General features: G+C 40.1%; 1 protein-coding gene across 13 annotated transcripts in view; it reads left to right on the top strand.

Annotated features, from left to right (window-relative positions):
- USP49 (ubiquitin specific peptidase 49) overlaps positions 1–15,958 on the top strand; it is a 77,047-nt gene that overhangs the window by 18,402 nt on the left and 42,687 nt on the right. Inside the window, exon 2 of one of the 13 annotated variants that reach the window (XM_024983915.2) lies at positions 893–1,077. The exons of 11 other annotated variants lie outside the window; for them this stretch is intronic. The gene's annotated coding sequence lies outside the window, so the exon portion shown is untranslated. Of the gene's footprint in view, positions 1–892; positions 1,078–6,558; positions 6,746–15,958 lie in introns of those variants that run through there. One more of the 13 variants, XM_059880558.1, reaches the window with a different exon arrangement.

Genomic DNA, 15,958 nt, shown 5'->3' with positions numbered 1-15,958 from the left:
TATTAAGGAATACAGTGAATCTCTTATTGCTGTTGTAGAAAGATGTCCATTTTTAAGTTTTTTTTTTAAGTCACAATATAGGACAATATAGAATATTCATATTTTTGTAAGATGTTAAGAAGTGCTATTGAGGTGTTGCTGTTTAGGAGGGAAGGTGTTCACTTTTTTGCGCTTCCCTGGTGGCTCAGTGGTAAAGAATCCACCTGCCAGGGCAGGAGACGCAGGTTTAATCCCCGAGTAGGGAAGATTGCCTGGAGAAGGAAATGACAACCCACTTTAGTATTCTTGCCTAGGAGATCCCATGGACAGAGGAGCCTGGCGGGCTACAGTCCATAGAGGTCGCAAAAGAGTCAGACATGACTTAGAGACTAAACAACAACAAATTGACGTTTTCTTCTATGTGCTTCTGTAGTGCTTGCTTTTTATAAGCAGGTGAAGAAGGGGTTAATTCAGAGCATTTTCATGAAGGAAATTTCCATGGTAGTAAGGGAGGAGTGAGAGGCTGGTCAGAGAACTGCTCTGTTCATAAGAGATAGATGAGGTATGTCAGTCAAGCTTTTAAGTAAGAAATAAGGACTGGATGGCAGGAAGAGGAGATGTGGTGGAAGTCGAGAACATTTGGTGGAGATTTGAAAGGCAGTGATAAAGAGCTTGCATTTGATTTGAAAAACAATCTATGGAGATGAGGATAGTACCTAGTCCTATTGAGTTGTTGTCGGGATTGAAGTAAATACTGCATATAAAATATTTATTTTAACTAATTAATCAATTGTTATCTTTGGCTGTGCTGGGTCTTTGTTACTGCACGGGCTTTCTCTAGTTGCAGCGAGCAGCGGCCACTCTCCAGTTGTGGTGTACATGCTTCTTATTACAGTGGCTTCTCTTGTTGCAGAGCACGGGTTCTAGAACATTGAGGACTCAGTAGCTATGGCACACGGGCTTAACTGCCTCGCAGGATGTGGAATCTTCCCAGACCAAGGATCGAACCTGTGTCCCCAGCGTTGGTAGTTGGATTCTTAACCACTGAACCACCAGGGACGTCCTGTATAAAGTACTTAAAACAGTGACTGACACCTAGTAAGTGCTCAATGTTGGCTATTACTATTGAATGAAAATACCTCATCTTTTGTAAGCCTGGATAAATTTATGTGTTGTGTGGTGCTAATTCTGCTAATCCCATTGACAGACATGTAGTTCGGATTTTCCCAGTAGTATTGGTGGTTGGCCTGGCCATTCCTGTTCTTCACCTTTGGTCCTCCCACCTGCTAACACTTAGATGAAAATCTGAAATCTGAAATTCTAGAGCTTTAGACATATGATGTGCTACAAGTTGCTCTTGGGTTTGTTTACCAGTATTATCATGTATACTGCCTAACATTTGGGGCCTGTAAAAAGATGGGAACAGATAATTTGGGGAGAAGAACATCATTTTCTATGCCCATGGGATGTGGAATAGGAATGTCAGTTTGCACCAAAAGCGTTAATCAGTTTTTGTTAGCAGTGCAATGTAATGAGCGTATTAGCTACAACACCTTCCTTGGCAGCCAGCAGTCCTCTTGTGAAATCTTTTAGGAAACAGGAATCTGGTGAGAAGTATTCCTGAGCAATTGAAGTATCTTTGAGGGGTGATGGGGAGTGGGAATTACAAAGAACAAATAAAGTAGAAAAAAATTCTCTACCAAAAAGAAATTGTTTCACCACTGAGAGCCATGAGAAAAGATGTTCTACCTGTGGGCTAAGGATGTGACAGTGTAGTTTTTTAGGGCTGTAAAGCAAATTCTTTTTGCATTTTGATTTTTCACTGAAGTTTGTCACTTAAAGAACTTCAAGGTATATTTCTATTTCGTGAAAAATATTTATAAAACTTTTAAGAATGGTGGATTTCTCATTTTATACTGTATATTGTAATGTAAGTTATTTTCCACTTCCAGTTAAAATGTATCTTAAAACAGTTATCTTTTTGAGGTTTAAAAAAGTCAGCAGAAATAACAAGAAAAGTTTATATTTAAGCACAGCACTTCATACTTAAGAGGTGTTCAGTAAGTTTTTATTGAATAAATTAATACACACATGAATGAATAATATTATTCTGAATTTGGACTTCACACTCTGTGATTTGGGCACAGCCTAGCATTGCTGTATAAAGGCCTTCTGTTCAGCTCCCGTCTCCATGCCCATGTTCCTCTCCCCACAAACACCCTCTCTGATGTGTTTGATACAGGTCCTTGATTCTATATACATCTTTATAAAATACTTAGTGGTTTTTTTGTTTGTGTATCTTTAATTCTGAAATTGTTCATCATACTACACTGCTGTAGAACTTGGCTAGTGAATTCTCCTGGTAAAAATGCTGTAGATGTTACTCTAGTCTTGACTTTTTTTGTTAGCACCGTTTTAAGATCTGTGTGTGTTGGGCTGTACATTTAGTAATTGCTCCTCCCTACAGCATAGTGTTCGGTGGTGTGCATCGTTTCCATAGTGATAGATGCCTGGGCTACCGCAAACCGTGCTACCAATAAACAATCTTGTCCATGTCCATTATGGACACATTTGAGAACTTCGGGATATAGACTCAGGAGTGGTGTTGTGGCATGCATATTGTCAGGCTGCTGAATGGTTGTATCACTCTACACCTCACAGACACTGTGTTCCCAACCTCCCCAACGTGTGGTATTGTCCGCATTTCTAATTTTTGCCATTTAATAATGTCTCATTTTAATTTGTATTTTCTAATTACTAGTAAATTTGTGCATTTCTTCATATTCTAATTAGCTGTTTCCTTTCTGTGAAATGAGCATGAAGGATTGAACATAGTATTTTATTAATGTTTTTAAGCTGGAGGAACTTTTGGTTACACATTGTATTTTGCAAGATGTTAATATATTTTCTCAGACTTCAAAAAGGGAAGAGTGTCATCCTTATGCAGAATCTTATTGTTTTTCTTCCTGATTCCAAGAGATGATGAAACAAACCTTTTTCTAAGTATTCAATTTGAAAAGCCATAAAGTATGCTACAATTAAAGCATTTTACTAATCTGTTCTCATTGTCTTCATGTATGCTGAACACTGAGAGCAAGTGCTTTTGCCAGAACAGATTTGGTGGAAAAGTGCTTCATTGTGTTAGTTAAAGAAAATCTCCCCTGGTCAGAAATCAGTGGATGATTATCAAAAAAAATTAGATCCAGCTGCTTCTCCCTGTTTACAATCTCCCTAGGTGTCAGAAAGCTGAGTTAATAGCAGGAAGCATCATCTCTTTGCCTGGAAAAATCCCTGGACAGAGGAGCCTGGCAGGCTATAGTCCATGGTGCTTAGTTGCTCTGACTCTTTGCGACCCCATGGACTGTAGCCTCCGCCAGGCTCCTCCGTCCATGGGATTCTCCAGGCAAGAGTACCGGAGTGAGTTGCCATGCCCTTCTCCAGGATCGAACCCAGGTCTCCCACACTGCAGGCAGATTCTTTGCCAGCTGAACTACCAGGGAGGCCCTGAGTCAGACACAACTGAGTACATGACACATCGCCTCTAACTTGCCTGTCTCTGAAGAGCTCAACACTTGATTGAGAAGTACTTCTTAGCGCTCATTGAATATAAGCTGCTGCTGCTGCTGGCTGCTAAGTCACTTCAGTTGTGTCCGACTCTGTGTGATCCCATAGACTGCAGCCCACCAGGCTCCCCCGTCCCTGGGATTCTCCAGGCAAGAACACTGGAGTGGGTTGCCATTTCCTTCTCCAATGTATGAAAGCAAAAAGTGAAAGTGAAGTCTCTCAGTTGTGTTGGACTCTTAGCGACCCCATGGACTGCAGCCCACCAGGCTCCTCCGTCCATGGGATTTTCCATGCAAGAGTACTGGAGTGGGGTGCCATTGCCTTCTCCGTGAATATAAGCAGATAATATTTAAAAAATAACAAATACCATATTATACTTCTCATTTTTCTATGAAAGGGTATAGAAAATATGTATGTTTGCTTAGTTACTTCAGTCATGTCTGACCCTTTTCGACCCTATGCACTACCAGGCTCCTCTGTCCATGGGATCGCCGACCCGATGGACATGCGTTTGAACAAGCTCGGGAGTTGGTGATGGTCATGGAAGCCTGGCGTGCAGCAGTGCATGGGGTCACACTCTACTGAACTGAACCGAGGCAAGGATAGTGGAGTGGGTTGTTCTGCCGTCCTCTAGGGGGTCTTCCTAACCCAGGGATCAAACCTGAGTCTCATGTCTCCTGCATTGGCAAGGCAAGTTCTTAACCACTAGCACCATGTGGGAAGCCCAATAGAAAGTATGAACGTTTCGATTTTTAAAGTGGTGTGGATGGAGAAAAGCATGTTTCCTAATTGAGATGCCACTTCTCAGGGTCTTAGAGAAAGTTAAGCAGCAATTTCAGGTTTGCACGTGAATCTTATTCCTATTCATTTCAGGTCTCAGAAAAGAAGGAATGACTCTGATTCAAAATGCTCTTTCCTTGTTCAAACAGGTTCCCAGTATTTGTGCTTTCCTTTCTGAGGAAGCAGTACAGTTTTTAAGTGTTTTCATTTCTGACCAAGATGTGATGCAATCAAATCGTTATGTTGACTTTGGTTTAGCATCTGTCTGACTGAGTGGAAAAGGAATTTTAATTTGTGATGTGATTGACAAAGCCATAAACCGTGAACTTTTCCCAATAATACCATAATATGATAAAAAAAATTTCTCCTTGTTCTGTTTTTGCTGATTTTTGTGGTTATGCCTCTTAAGTTTATCAGCAAAACATTATTTCCTGCTCTTAATTTTTTCAGACTAAGCTACACTGTATGCTAAGATGTAGTTTTTCAAGGGCTTTGATTTTGTTCTGCCTTGAAGATTACTGTTTTTCTTTCATTATTTTTTCACTCAGAAATCTTATTTGGAAAATTAGATTTTTAGATGTGATTTTAAAATACTCTTTTTAACCTTTTCAAGAATCTTTTAAAATTTCATATTTATCAGTGCTAAGTATGAATAGAGCACAAAAAGTATCCTACCTGCTTTTCTTCTCCCCAACATTCTGCCTCTCCAGAGACCTCCATTTTCTGCTCTTCCAGCTGTTCTTTTGGAATTTAATGCCATTTTTTCCTAAACAGTAGCCTTTGTTGTTCAGTCAGTAAGACGTGTCCGATTCTTTGTGGCCTCATGAACTGCAGCACACTAGGCTTTCCTGTCCTTCCCCATCTCCTGAAGTTTGCTCAGACTCATATCCATTGAGTCGATGATGCTATCTAACCATCTTATCCTCTGCTGCTCCCTTCTTTTCCTGCCCTCAATCTTTCCCAGCATCAAAGTCTTTTCCAGTGAGTTGGCTCCTCTCATCAGGTGGCCAAAATATTAGGCTGCTATGTTTAAAAATCTGTATGGGTTTTCTGTAGATCAGAACAGTTCTCATCCTGGGATCTACCTTCTGAAGAGCGTAGGTATTTTCTTCACTTCCTATGTTGGAACTCCCTGTTTCCTGGACCCCATATCTTCCCCCTTCATTGTTTATACCTCAATTAAGCAATTCTTCCAGAAGGTTCCTAAGAAAAGGGTGCATGGGATGTAAATCTGCATGTATGAAAATGTCTTCATTTTCTCTCACACTTGATTTATAGTTTATCTAGTTCTAGAATTCTAGATTGGAGGATATTTTCTCTGAATTTAAGAAGCATTGTTGTGTTGATTTCTAGCTTCTATTATTGCTATGAGAAACCCTGTGGTATTCTGATTCTTGATTTTTTCCCCCCTCCTTGGTTACTTTGAGGATCTGATCTTTGTCCCTGATATTCTGAAATATTATGATAATCTGTCACCGAGGGCTTGTTTTCTCTGTTGTGCTGGGTATACCGAGAGCCATTTCAATTTAGAAATAAGGATTTTTTTCAGTTCTGGGAGATTTTCTTTAATTCTTAAGTTCTATCCAAATACCCTCTTCCCCCTCCCCTCTGCTGCCCCTAGTTCTCTTATTCTTTCTCTCTGAAACTCTTACTATTATTTGTGTGTGGAACTTAGAGACTGATGAGTCCTTTAATTTTACCATCTTATGTATTTCTCATTTTATTTTTTGGTCTCTGTTTTACTTTCTGGGAAGTGTCTTGAACTTCATCTTCAGATTCTTCTAATTAGTTTTATATGTTCTTTGTCATATTTTTAATTTTCAAGATTTTTTTTTCTGAATGTTGCTTTTTAATAGTCTTATATTTTTGTTTCATGGATGGAATAGCTCTTCTCTATATTACAGTTTTAAAAGTTTTCTGCAGCCTCCAATACATCTCTGTTTTCCTTAAAGTACCTTACTTTATCATTTGTTTTGGTCTTTATTTTAGGGAATTTCCTTAAATGTATGGTCTTGGCTGTCTTACTCATATTCCAGAATAAGATGCTGAAAAACTGAAAACTGAATTTGCCTGAGTTGGGGCTTCTAAAAGTTAACTGGTGGTCTTCATTATGAGGTGACTAACCTAGAACCCTGTGTGTGTGTGTGTGTGTGTGTGTGTGTGTGTTTGGGGGTGTATGTGTGTGTGTTGGGGGTGTGTGTGTGTGTGTGTGTTTGTGTGGGAGGGGGGGAGCGGGTCACCTCTAGCAATCCGTGTTTATAGGTGTTTTCTTTTCTCTTAGCCAGGTTTTTCCCCAAACAGAATGCTTCAATCATTGGCCTACATTCCTGCCTACAACATTTGGGGAACTGAGTGGGAAAAGAGCTGGGGATATCTGCCTTCAGGATCTCAGTCTTCTTTTGATCCCCGTCTTTTTAGACTGGTAGGCCTGCGTCTCGTTGTGCCTAGGTCCAGAGGCTCTTTATTTTGCAGAGTAAATTCCCTTGCTCTGACCGGTGGCTGCTTGGAGTCAGGGTGGGAACCTCTGGGTAGAACTTTCACCTTATTTTCCTTTATGAAGCCCTGCCTGATGTCCCCACTTTCAGATCATTCTGAGCTTTTCTGGAATATAAAGCAAGTTCACTTTGCTCTGGGCTTCCTCTTAGGATGCTCTTAGTTTTGGTTTCTTTGCTGTGCTACATCAAGTAACTTACCAATCTCCTTTTCAGCTTCCAAAAACTTTGTTATGGTCATTTCCTTTCCTAGTCTTTGTCCTTAGCAATTTTATGTTTTTAATGCCATTTTAGTGGAGTTTGGGAGGTAAATAAAGGTGTTCAATGCATCGTGTTTAATTGAAGATCCAAATTTCTTTCTTTGATGCCCTGTTTCAACATAAAACTTAATAGGCTTATGGTTTATAGCCATTGCAAAATTTTGCTACAGTAACAGAATTGTACAGGATATAAATTCATTTGGTCTTTTGCTACCCTAATGCATTAATGCCTAACCTATAGCTTGCTATGAGAGCGTGTATGCTTGCTTGGTTGCTTCAGTCGTGTGTAACTCTGTGACCCCAGGGGCTATAGCCCTCCAGGCTCCTCTGTCTATAGGATTTTCCCGGCAGGAATACTGGAGTGAGTTACCATGCCCACCTCCAGAGGCTCTTCCTGACCCAGGGATCTAACCCATATCTCCTGCATTGCAGGTGGATTCTTCACCACTGAGCCACCAGGGAAGCCTTGCTATGAAGAATGACATCTAAATGACTTCAGGAAGTTTGAGGATAATATAATAGAAATTTAGGTCATAAAGTAACTTAAACATTCCTTTTACAGATATGGAAACTGTGACCCTGAGAACAGAGGTGGCTTACCTATGTTCATTCATCCATCTAGAGCTAGAATTGAGTCTCTTCTCCAGTGTTCTTTTTTAATATATTTATTTACATACTAATTTATTTGGCTGCACCGGGTCTTAGTTCTGGCATTTAGAATCTTCAGACTTCATTGTGATGTGTGGGATCTAGTTCCTTGACCAAGGATCGAACCAAGGCACGCTGCACTGGGGGCATGGAGTCTTAGCCACTGGACCAGCAGGGAAGTCCCTTTGGTGTTCTTTTTCTTGCCAATGTGGTTCTGTCTTTTCATTAACGTAGCTGTAAATAGGTGCTCTTTACCATGGTTTATGTCACCCAAATGTCCTGTTAATTTAGTGTCAGCTTTAAGTTGCAGTCATGGACTTTTTTTTTTCCTCTTAAAGTTTGGGGTCTAGTTTTATTGGGGTGAACTTTAAAACTCAAGAAAATTTCTATCTCACTCCTAAAGTTGTTTCTGTTTTGAGGAATTTATATTGACCATTGAAAAGTTTTCTTTTTTCTTCCTACTGTTCCCTTCTCAGTGGCCTCCAAAAGTTCTTTGTGGGGGAGGGCAGAAACTCTTTCCTGATTGTAATTGTAGCAGATAAAACTATTTAGAACAAATTAGTACACCTGTTGCCATGTTTCAGTAATGGGAAAAGGAAACATGTTGTTAAAATGTCAAGTTTATTTGGAGAAATCCTAGAATGGTTTCTTTACCGAATTTTCAAAATGCAGTTCTCAGTTCTCTTCCAGGACCCCTTCTGCATGTTATCCCACAATAGAACTCTTCTGTCTTATTTTCCTTTCCCTCCTGTATTTTGTACTTTGTACAGTTTGCCCCAGAACACCACCAAATGCATTATTTGTTGACTAGGATTCTTTGGTGGTTTTCATTTCTATGTAGAATTCTTGGGGTCAGAAACCCTACTTTATACTTTTGAATAAGTTCACTTCTACATATATTTAGGAGTGCCTTCATTGAGGTGTTGGGTTCCTCTGTAGGTGCCAGCATCTTGGGGTCCATGTTAGGTCTTTGACAGATGCTGATGGTTGGTATAAAATACTCACCTTTTCTCCAGTCACTGTTACAACCTGATTGAAAGAATGGTCTTGCCCGTTCCTTCATGTCATGTTGTGCTGTGCTGTGCTATGTTGCTTCAGTTTTGTCTGACTGTTTGCAACCCCATGGGCTGTAGCCCGCTAGGCTCCTCTGTCCATGGGATTCTCCAGGCAAGAATACTGGAGTGGGTTGCCATTTCCTCCTCCAGGGGATCATCCTGACCCAGGATCAAACCCATGGCTTGAACCCACGTCTCTTATGTTTCCTGCATTGGCAGGTGAGTTCTTTACCCACTAGTGCCATCTAAGAAGTTATGTGTCACATTGGTGAATAGCAGTAATAGCTGGGAGTAGAGCAGGGACAGCCTGTTGCTAGAAACTAAGGAGTCGAATGTTTCCTCCACTGGAAAGTGACCACATCGAACTAAAAGCCCTCTGAGCGTCCTTACAACCTCCAGATATCAGGATCATAAAGAGGTGCTCCCAGTGAATCAATGACACCCTTTAAAACAAATGACCCACAAAGAAAAACGATGTCTCTTAGGATTGAGTGGAATCGGGTGAACACTGTTCCATGACTGAGCTAAGCTGTTACGTTCATAATCTGAGGTAACCTAGAACACTTAGAATGATAAAGCATTGTTTTCTTGTTTTTTCTTTCCCTCTCATCCTCTTCTAAAGTTAAATAATGCTCTTTCATTATTATGCTTTGGAAATATATTAACTTTTACTTTTTTTCAATTTTTTAAAAATTGTGAAACATGAAATACATGTAAAACATAGGTGTGTTTTATTAAAGACTAATAAAGCAAAAGCTGGGGTAACATCCTACAAGTGTAAAATTCCCTTTGTGATTGTTCCTTATGCCCTACCCCAGGTTAACCAGTATCCTATTACCAAGAAAGTTAGGAGTTTGATTCTCTTTATTATGTTTAAAGTTTCTACATTTGAAAAATAGCTCAGTAATGAAAGGCCTTCAGTGTTTTTACAGGTATATTTTATTTTTTACATGAGGTATTACTAGAGAAATAACAGGTAACATTTATGGATCACTTAGCCTCTTGCCATTGATTTTCCTGGACTATGTACACATTGGAACTCCCCAATAATTGTATGAGATAGATGAGAAAATTGAGTCTTGGAGCTAGGAACTGGGTCCCACTGGGATTCTAATCTGGCCAGTCTGACTCCTAAATCTGCTCTCTTAACCACTACACCTAATCAAGGTATTGTCTTATAATTTGATGCAATTTTATATTTTTAACATCTGCGTCTATGTCTTGTGTGTCTTTGAATACTCTAACCAGAACATAGGGTAGCCATCAAGTTCTGTGCTGTTTCTGCTAAAACAAAGGAGTTGGAAAGCTCTGTAGGCTTCAGATCTTATCCCAGTATCTTAACTTCTCATTGCTTGATGCAGATATACAGTCCATCAGTTTATCTAAACCATACTATATCTTTATATTGTCCCTTTCAGAGCACTTCTAAAATGTTTGTTTTATAATTTTTTATGGGAATTTTCCGGGAAAACCCATAATCGCACTTATGTTTGTAGTGTAGTGAATAGTGATAGTTTGAGAACAAAGATCATGGCATCTGGTCCCATCACATCATGGCAAATAGATGGGGAAACAATGAAAGCAATGACAGACTTTATTTTCTGGGCTCCAAAATCACTGCAGATGGTGACTGCAGCCATGAAATTAAAAGATGCTTGCTCCTTGGAAGAAAAGTTATGACCAACCTAGACAGCATATTAAAAAGCAGAGATATTACTTTGCCAGCAAAGGTCCATCTAGTCAAAGCTTTGGTTTTTCCAGTACTCATGTATGGATGTGAGAGTTGTACTATAAAGAAAGCTGAGCACCGAAGAATTGATGCTTTTGAACTGTGGTGTTGGAGAAGACTCTTGAGAGTCCCTTGGACTGCAAGGAGATCCAACCAGTCCATCCTAAAGGAAATCAGTCCTGAATATTAATTGAAAGGAATAATGTTGAAGCTGAAACTCCAATACTTTGACTACCTGATTCGAAGAACTGACTCATTTGAAAAGACCCTGATGGTGGGAAAGATTGAAGGCAGGAGGAGAAGGGGACAACAGAGGATGAAATGGTTGGATGGCATCACCGACTCAATGGACATGAGTTTGAGTAAGCTCCGGGAGTTGGTGATGGACAGGGAAGCCTGGAGTACTGCAGTCCATGGGGTCGCAGAGTTGGACATGACCGTGTGACTGAACTGAACTGAAACTTTTAAAAGAAGAGCTTTGATTATACAGAGTATTTTTTTAATATGATATTTCAAAGTTCTTCTAAAAATATTTCATATCTGTAAGACACAAGTAACTTTTGGCACTTGTTTAGATGTGATCACTAAGAGATAGCTTCTTTATAAAACAGTTATTGACTCTACTTAGTGAATTAATGTTTCCTTTGCAGTATTTTCTCTGAAAACAGCTAGCTGTAGTGACAGGTCTTTATGTTTAAATTTTAAAATTAGATACCATTTCTACAGAAGGAGTGCAGATTTACAGCTCAGTAACTCCTTGAACAAGCCATGTGAAGTGCCTTAGAATATTGGTATCTGCCAACCAAGTTTTACCATGGTGCAAAATTTCACCTAAACCTCCTGTTCTTTGCCACTCATGTGGAATTACTGGCAACTTTAAGCAATTATATCGGGCCTGTGCTTAGTAGCTTAGTCATGTCTGACTCTTTGCGACCCCATGGACTATAGCCCGCCAGGCTCCTCAGGGTGTCCATGGGAATTCTCCAGACAAGAATACTGGAGTGGGTTGCCATGCCCTTCTCCAGGGGGTTTTCCCAACTCAGGTATCGAACCCAGGTCTCCTGCATTGTAGGCGGATTTTTTACCGTCTGAGCCACCAGGGAAGCCCAAGAATACTGAAGTGGCTAGCCTATCCCTTCTCCCGGGGACTCCTGCATTGCAGGCAAATTCTTTAACAACTGAGCTTCCCTGTGAAGCGCTGCTCTTTTCTTGCTATAAGATATTGGACTAGTCATCTGATCACCAATTTGAGTATCCATTTCTCATCTGTAAAATGCCACTGACACCTACCTCATTGTGAGAATTAACTAAGCAAATAATGTGATCCCCCCAACGCACACACACAGCATGGTATCTAGTAAAAGTATGATTTTTATAAGTGTTCTCTTCCCATTTTACAGTGCTGTTCAATGCTGACAAAATTGTATAGTATTTATAAAATGTGCTTGGTAATGACCAAACTAATGCTTTAAAAATGGCTTCTATGAATGCTGGCTGTCTGAACTCTACCAATTAATAATATCTGTCCTATGTGGGGATTATAAAAGACCAGGATTATATTTAAGCACAGTGATGAAATAGCAACTCCGTAAGGTGTCTTTTGTGGCTGGCGCTGCTGCTCTACAAACTACGTGGGATTTGGTATTGCTTTTGTTGGCATATATGTATCTTACATAATTGAAGATGCATATTATGCTGTTGATTTTAGGTCATTTTATTTTTTGGTGAAAAGGATTTCCCAATCTGGCTAAGGTTGTATGTTCTTTATTTCTTATTAAACAGTTAATTAAGACCAGCATGTCATTTAACTAAAATGAAGACCCAGATACCAAATACATTTTAAAATTCTTGAGCTCTGCATGAGTGACCAAACTCTCTTATCCTAGCATGCCCCCAAGTCCCTGGAACATTTGAATGTCTGTGCCTCCTCTCACCAGAGTAGTGATCTAGAGCCTCTGCTTTCCTTGGTGGGAGGGGAAGAGAAGCCCACCACGGGCAGCTCTCATCAGTTTGCAGTGCGCTTGCACACGCAGTTTCCTATTGGATCTTCACAGCAGTCAAAGGAGCAGAGCTGATATTATATCCATTAACAAGTGCGGACATGGGGGCCCAAGGCATTCGCGAGTTGCCCAAGCTCACATTGCTAATAAGTGGATAACATGAGGCTTAACCCCAAGTCTTCTGATTCTAAATCTAAGGCTTTCTCACTCTCCCATGTTCTTATTCCCATTATAAATTAACAGACCCATTTAGTATCTTATCAGATACGGATATCAATCAATAAGGCAGGTGGATTTCTAAAACTTTTTTGATTCTAACCACCACACAGGCATTTAGGGAAGAAAAATTTTAATGTGGGGCTTGCTTATCTTTCAGTCTGAGACTCTGGATTTCTTGTACATTGTATTGATCCCAAATTGTTTTTATTTAAGAAGGGTAAAACACCATGAAATGTTTTATTCTAACACAAAAATGTATCTATGGGAAAATGATAAAATTTGCAGTGGTGAATACCATGTGAAATTTTAATTGAAAGTATGAATACTTTATTAATGTTAAAAAGGTATTGCCAAGACTTCCCTGGTGGTCCAGTGATGGGACTTGGCTTTCCAATGCCAGGGGTGCAGGTTCCATCTATGGTCGGGGTTCTAGGATCCCACATGCCTTGTGGCCAGTGGACCAAAACAAAGAACGGAAACAATGCTTTAACAAATTGAATAGGGACTTTGAAAATGGTCCACATTTTAAAAAAAATCTTAAAAAAAAAGTACTGTGTTGTTCTTAAATTTTATATGAGGTCTCTTTATTTAGTTGTAGGTGCATGTAAAACTTTTCCTTACCTAGTTATGTGAGTTTCCTCTGCCTTTGTATCTTCAAGCCTTTTGGCCTCTCTTTATAATTGGATGTGACTGAACATTCATGATTTAAAATATATTTATGACATTATGACTTAAAAATATATATCATTCATAGACTTTTTACCCAATTACAGAGAAAACATTGAACTCAGGTTCTGAGCCATTGGTTCTGTGGCTCAGACATGAGAATACGTTTTCATTCCAAAGCAGTCAGCATTGATGTAGCTTTCTGGATTATCATACCTTCTTTGTACTCTCAGGGTTGTCTTGAGGCATCTCAGACACGTGAGTGGAAGCATTTGAAAACCATAACAATATGTTACATGCTTGCATTCATGCATGAGTCTTCTGATTAATTGTATGCTTGAGACTTTTTGTCATAAGACATTTTGCTACATGAGCTCATAAGTTGGAATAGACCAAAAATGGAATAGACCAGGAAAACACTTAAATCCAGCAAAGTCTTACAGATAAGGAGTGAGTGGGTGGTGGGAAATAAGCCACCATGGAAATAGCAGATGAACATTTTTTCTCAGTTTAATAACCAGTCTCCTAATTGTTTCATCAGCATTTATTGAGCACCTAGTGAGCACTAGGACACCACTGATGTTCACAATTAGTAAAATAAGATGCTGCTGCTGTCTTCCAGGAGCTTGCAGGGGAGGACAGTTACAGGCAAGAGACAACATAGGTTAATAAATATAAAACTATGAAATATGTAATAAAATGTAAAACTGTATTTTAATGATGTATAAATTATATACAGTTTAGATAACTTTAATTTAATAACTAAAATATAGATCTGTTCTACTTGGTAAACCATCAGAACATTCCCTACATTAATACTGCTGCTGCTGCTAAGTCTCTTCAGTCGTGTCCGACTCTGTGCGACCCCATAGACAGCAGCCCACCAGGCTCCGCTGTCCCTAGAGAGCTCTTAAGGAAAGCACCTTGCTGCTGCCACCTTGATGTCAGTCCCTGGTAGCCAGTATTTCTTAAGAGTAGAAACCTGGGTTTGAATCCTAGCTCTGCCACTTTTTAAACTGTTGAACTAATTTGTATCTCGGTTTCTTTCTTTAAACATTTTTTCATTGTATTTCTATTATTTATTTATTTATTTTTGGTTATGCTGGGTCTTCATTGCTGTGCATGGGCTTTCTCTAGTTGCAGCGCACAGGCTTCTCCTTGCCGTGGCTTCTTTTGTTGCAGAGCATGGGCTCTAGGGCTTGCAGGCTTCAGTAGTTGCGGCACATGGGCTTAGTAGTTGCAGTTCCTGGGGGCTCAGGCACAGGCTCAGTAGTTGTGGTGCACAGGCTTAGTGGCCCCATGGCATATGGAATCTTCCCAGACCAGGGATTGAACCCATGCCCTCTGCACTGGCAGGCAGATTCTTAACCACTGGACCACCAAGGAAGTTCTGAATCTCGGTTTCAATGTCTGTGAAATGGGAATAAAGATAATACCTACCTCACATTTACTGTGAGGACTGACTGAGTTAATATTGGGTTGGTCAAAAAGCTCACTTGGGTTTTTATTGTTTGGCAGGATAAAAGTAAATTGAGTAAAGTTCTCAAGAAAGAATTTTCTCCTCAACCCCTGAAAATTACTGTAAATGTAGCAAGATAAAGGAAGGAAACTAAACTTTTGTTAATCATCAGCTCTGTGGTAGGCTGGGCTTCCCAGGTGGCGCAGTGGTAAAGAATCCGTCTGTCAATGCAGGAGATGTGGGTTCAGATCTCTGGGTTGGGAGGATCCCCTGAAGAAGGAAATGGCAACCCACTCCGGTATTCTTGCCTGGAGAATCCCATGGACAGAGGAGCCTGGTAGACTGCAGTCCATGGGGTCGCAAAGAGTCGGACTCGACTTAGCGACTAAATGACAACAATGCGCCAGGCAGCTTACTAGGATTTTACCTGCATTTTTGTTTAATCCTTACGCCAGTGCTCTGACATAGATGAGGAAACAGGCTTAGAGAAATTAGATTGCTTGCGTGAGGTCTGGCATGGCCACCATGATGATAACTGGGCTCTGTTACTCTACGTCCTATACTCTTATTGCCTTGCACATGCCACAAAGCCTGAGAGTTCAGCAAGTTTCACTTATAATAGGTACAGTTGGAATTTGCTTGTTTGGGACTTTATCACTAATAACTATTTAAAGGGATGTCTTCTACATTTTTAGTTTGGTCCTATTACAGTGATTTGTTCTATATATCTGAATTTCCACCACCCCCCATTCAAAACTATATTACAGTAGTATAAACAATATAAATGGGACCTAGATGGAAAATATTTGAATGAGGGTAGTCTTATTAATTGGAGAAGGCAATGGCACCCCACTCCAGTACTCTTGCCTGGAAAATCCCATGGATGGAGGAGCCTGGTAGACTGCAGTCCATGGGGTCGCTAGGAGTCAGACACGACTGTGTAACTTTCAAGTAGACAACCTGAGAGACTTCACTTTCACTTTTCACTTTCATGCATTGGAGAAGGAAATGGCAAGCCACTCCAGTGTTCTTGCCTGGAGAATCCCAGGGATGGGGGAGCCTGGTGGGTGCCATCTCTGGGGTCGCACAGAGTCCGACACGACTAAA

This window comes from Bos taurus, chromosome 23 (genome assembly GCF_002263795.3).
Source record: "Bos taurus isolate L1 Dominette 01449 registration number 42190680 breed Hereford chromosome 23, ARS-UCD2.0, whole genome shotgun sequence".
Lineage (NCBI taxonomy): Eukaryota > Metazoa > Chordata > Mammalia > Artiodactyla > Bovidae > Bos > Bos taurus.
The sequence above is the reverse complement of the archived record's forward strand: the minus strand, read 5'-3'. Positions and strand labels throughout refer to the sequence as shown.